Raw genomic sequence first — 5,706 nt, forward strand, 5'->3', positions numbered from 1 at the left:
AGAATGTGACCTTACGTCATCACAGAACGGCCCTGACAGGTCCCGGAAGTCGGGGGATGTGGGGTCATTGAGGGGGTCAGTGTAGGTCAAGTTGAGCACCCGGAGCGTCTTCCTCACGTAGACGCCGTCTCCTGGTGACGTAAAAGAACGTTCATGAAGCCGATTTTACTTAAAACTTAAAAAGATCAAACCATTATACCAGTGTCATCTCTAGAAAACACGTCTCTTGATATTATGTATCACTCAGAAAGCGATTTCAGGGCAATGGAAGAATTGAAGTGTTTGTTTTAGTTTTGTATTTAATGTATTCAAATTCTAACAGTTTCTTTTGCCACTGTTTCCGTGCAGACTGTGTTACTTTTGATTCGTGATATTCGTCAGCGTACACCATTGACTTTGCAAAAATAAGACGTCAACGCCAGAAAATAACCAGTCCCGACTGTCCGCCGAAACAGATGCCATGGGTCGTAAAAGGCGAAAAAGCGGTGGAAATGATATTACTGGATGTTTTAAAATCAGTGATGACACCAGGTGTTCGCGAAAAGGCGACGCATGCACTGCCCTACAGGTAGCACCAAGTCGACTATCTGAATTCGATAAAGCGTCTACACAAATGACTGTTTCGTGAAATATACTGAGGAGAAAAAGAAACTATACCACACAGTTGATTTTATCATATGTTCGATTTTCAACTAAAAATATCTGAAATGATATTATGAAAAAAAACGCGCTTAGTCAGCACAAAAAGAATACATCTACGTGGTTTTATTTTTAAACAATAATTTGATTTAAATCTTTTAAAATTAAAACAAATATCAACAAATTTAGCATAATACATAACCGTTGATGCGTATCTTAGAATCTTATCTTTGAAAATCAATAAATTTGTTGTTTTCGGCGCAAACGTACATTTAAAAATGGTTAGGGGGTCTTGTGGTTGCAAATCCTTTCTTACCTCAGTCTTCACTAAACCATTTTATTTTTACAAAAAATAACCCAGCCACAGATAACGTTTCACAAACTATTGCAGGAATGAGTGATGGTTAAATAGACATAATCATAAGTAACAAGTCTAATTTTCAGTTCATCAAATAAACTCGGTATAGTTTATTGTGCCTCTCAGTTTACGTACCTGGCCACGTGGTAGGCGGCGTGGTCGTGGTCGAGGTCGTTGTAGGGGTCGTTGTCGTGGTCGTCACTAGCTGTATCCCCTCCAATGATAGGTCAATGTTGTAGGGCACCACCAACAAGTTCCCAATCATCTTCAGTGTCTGGTACCCGACGGTGACGTTAGGAGCTGACGTCATGATGACGTATATTAGGCCAGTCTGAATGTCCCGGATGTCTTCACCACGGAATTTGAGATCAACTGAGACCGATGTTGGGTTGTTTCTGAACAATGTCATAAAATAGGTATAGATCGTGATCGAAAATAGGACAAATAGAATATAATGATGAAGGTCACATATGTTGTTGCAATTACGCTAAAGGCAAATACGTTCATATGTTGGGATATCTTTACGTCTTCAAGTATCAATTTTAAACCAGTATTTCCACTCACATGCGAGCAGTCTCTTGGTAACGAACTACAGTAAACTGCGGTTATAACGAAATCAAAGGGACTACTAATTTTAGTTCGTCATAAACGTAGTTCGTTATAAGCATATATACAGCATAACTACAGCAAATAGTCGGGACCAAAAAAGCAAGTTCGTTATATCCGTCAGCTCGTTATAAGCGTGTTCGTTATAACCGAGGTTTACTGTATGTGACGAATTTCTGTCACAACAAAATGGAATCTATTTGCACTCAGTCTGAATTCTCGTTTGTCCTGACCTCGGCTGTTCGGCCATCTCAACTTCCCGAAGTTTGTTTAGAACAATATAATAAAATGCAAAGTTATTTCGAAAATTTGACTATTAGGGCGGTTTTACTGGAATGTTTATCGTCTGGATTAAAGGGGTTTCACGGTACGTTGAAATGTTGAGAGTGAGTGTAGATGGACAACTGTAGATTTTAAAAATTTGACCAGCACTTTCGGTAATTTCGCAAGAGGAACAAGTATTATATACCTTCATACTGTGTTGCAATGCTCTACACCTATGCACTTACATGTATGTATGGAATCCTATAAGGGACAATATACGTTGTCGCATTGTCGTCCTTACAACAACAAAAACAAGCAAAATGGGTCTCCATGAACCAAAACGCGACAATCCGACAACGTGACATTTTGGACATTTGTTGCATTGTCACGTTGTCGCGCTTTTGTTATTTTTGACACTTTTGTTTTTGTTTTTGTAAGGGAGACAACGCGACAACGCGAAAATGTCCCTTCTAGGATTCCATACTTAATCTATAGATCTCGGCTGGTTTGGCGTAACTGCTTGTATATAATGACTCTATAGTATGTGGAGTGAGTGAGTGAGTGAGTGAGTGAGTATGATTTTACGCAACGTTTAGCAATATTCCAGCAGTATCACGGCGGGGAACATCGGGCTTCACACAATGTACCCATATAGAGAATCGAATCCGGACCATCGGCGTGACGAGTGAACGCTTTAACCACTGGGCTACCCCATCGCCCTTTTCTGCCATTTCGTACTTACCCAAAGTTTGTTACCTCACAAGATAAATATCGCGAGCTCATCCAGCTGTTTTGAAGAAACTCGTCAATCTGAAAAAAAATAATGAAATTTAATCGTGACCCGATTCGTGTAATAATGATATGTTTTCTCCAGAGAGCATAATGTTGTGTTTGTTTGTTGTTTAACGCCGCTATATTCCATGTCTTCAAGATGCAAGATGCTTGAGACAGACATCACTTCGGGCTTACCTCCAACATCAAACTGACACGTGTTTGTTTGTTTTTTTAACGCCGCACTCTGCAATATTCCAGCGATATGACGACGGTCTGTAAATAATCGAGGCTGGACCTTACAATCCAGTGACTGACATCATGAGCATCGATCTACGCAATTGGGATACGGTGACATGTATCAACCAAGTCAGATCCCGTTAATCGCCTCGTACGACAGGCATAGTCGCCTTTTTACGGCCAGCATGGGTTGCTGAAGACCAATTGTAACCCGGATGTTCACGGGTCTGTTTTGTTGTGATCACATGGGGATGTGAACCGTGAGATCCTAAAAAGTTGAACCTCGTTATTCAGGATAAATGAGTGATCAACGTGTGCAGACTGGTGCAATATGTCATAAATTGAGTGCTCAAAGATCATCTGAAAGAGGGGCACGGGTGGCCAAGTCGTCTAAGGCGCCGCGATTCGATGTGCGATTACCCATAGGTTATGTGCTATGGAATTGTTGGAATATCCCTATCTAGAGTAGGGTTGTGGTACAGGGGACGAGTGATCCAGGGGACGAGGCATTATTGTTCGTTGTGGATTCGAGCAGTTGTCTCTGGGGCCGCAAATCTCTGTGCAGAGTTGCGTCCCTTGGGCACGCAAGAAACCTATGATTGTGGGTTCGAATCCCAGTTCGCCCCAAATATGCTTCTAGGTTTGTCAGCACCATACCCGTGCTCGTGGGTTTCATCGAAGTGGTAAACGTCTGAGACCTGCATCACTTCGGGCCTTCCTCCCACATTAAACTGACACGTCGCGATATAACTGGAATACTGTTAAAAGCGGCGTTAAACCACACTCACTCACTCATCTGAAAGCTGAAACTGATACAACGAGTTGTGGCATTAATTTTGTTCTTCAAATATTATCAGAGGTCAGAAGCATGGCGATCTGTTTTGCATAACATATTGACAGGAGACAAGTGTCATCTGCACTGACTGACCGACTGACCAACAATCACTCACACCCACACACTCAGGAAACTGGACTTTTATAGTCAGTTGACGCCCTTGCCTCGGTTAGAAGATGATCGACCTGATAACTGTCTTCAAAATTGATTAGACTGTACACACACAGCCCACCTCAATAACTCGCTGACCACCTCGGGTATAAGCCGTTATCAACTTAATTCAACTGTAATCAGCTATAGCAGCTAAAATGACCTCTTATAACATTACGAGTAACGGGATCGGGTGATGACTTGGCTCATGCATGTCATCGTATCCCAATTGCTAAAATCGATGCTAATGATGTCAATCACTGGATTGTCTGGTCCGGACGCGAGTATTTACAGACCGCCGTCATATAGATAGAATATTGCTGAGTGCGCGTTAAACAACAAACAAACACACAAACAAAACAATAAAACTACAATGGAACAGTCACTATACACTGATGAACTCCCGAAAGGAGAGAAAATACTTTGCATATAAAGACTATTTCGACATCAAAGTAAGTTACTTTGTGTTTTTTTATGGATTACGTATTCAAGAAGTATTGAATATATAAATTTATATATGATCATTAAACCTTTAAGTGTTTAATCTTGGCTCATCTGAATAATTAAACACTTGATCTGCATCCCCATTTAACAAACACATACAGCACCCGCCCCCAGAACTGATTATACACGCTATAAGCAGACTAGCTACGTCACTGCATGACAACCACGTAAATCTGTAAAAGGACTCTTTATGAAATGTGAGATAATCGAAGAATGTTTTTGCTTATTGGTTTAATGAGACTGTCTGTATATAGCGAAACTAATTTAGACGTCAATAGATTAGAATACAACCCATTAGCTGGACGAGATCAAGCGAAAAACATTTGTGAGGGTATATTCTTTAAGTTCAGAGACAGGGTAGGAGGGGGGAGGGGGGGGGGGCGCATTACAAAGGAAGAAGTATGGGATGAGAAGAGATATATTGTGCCTTTGTCGCGTTGTCAGCTCTGTGTGGCATCACGTTTACGGGGTTTGGGCGTCCGTTAATTTTCACAGTTAAAACACTTTTTAAGATTTACTGGGGTTCTGATTGGCTCGGTCCCACGTGTATAGTCAATGTGTGACGAATTTGTTCCTCGTGTGTTTGAATATGGCGATCACGTTGGTCCGCGTTTTATATCTGTACACTTTTGCTTTGAAAGTGCATCAGCACAAAAATAATTCGTTATTTTGAGCGAGGGATCGCTTTTCTTGTCTCACACCAAGGTCGAGAGATTGTGTAGCACAGATCATGGTGATAAAAGATAGAGAATGGCGGTGTTTCAGTTACGTGTCGACATATCAGTTTATGAAATAATCCTAAGACCATCATTGGTGAAGGGATAGACAGACGGTGCTACATGAAGACCGTCATGGGTGAACAGATAGACAGACGATGCTACATGAAGACTGACATTGGTGAACGGATAAACAGACGGAACTACGTGAAGACCGACAATGGTAAAGGGATAGACAGACGGTGTACATGAAGACTGACATTGGTGAAGGGATAGACAGACGGTGCTACATGAAGACCGACATTGGTGAAGGGATAGACAGACGGTGCACATGAAGACCGACATTGGTGAACAGATAGACAGACGGCTACATGAAGACCGACATTGGTGGAGGGATAGACAGACGGTGCTACATGAAGACCGACATGGGTGGAGGGATAGACAGACGGTGCACATGAAGACCGACATTGGTGAACAGATAGACAGACGGTGCTACATGAAGACCGACATGGGTGAACGGATAGACAGACGGTGCACATGAAGACCGACATTGGTGAACAGATAGACAGACGGTGCACATGAAGACCGACATGGGTGGAGGGATAGACAGACGGTGCACATGA

This window comes from Haliotis cracherodii, unplaced genomic scaffold (genome assembly GCF_022045235.1).
Source record: "Haliotis cracherodii isolate W230 unplaced genomic scaffold, xgHalCrac1.p SCAF_7, whole genome shotgun sequence".
In the NCBI taxonomy this organism is placed as follows: domain Eukaryota; kingdom Metazoa; phylum Mollusca; class Gastropoda; order Lepetellida; family Haliotidae; genus Haliotis; species Haliotis cracherodii.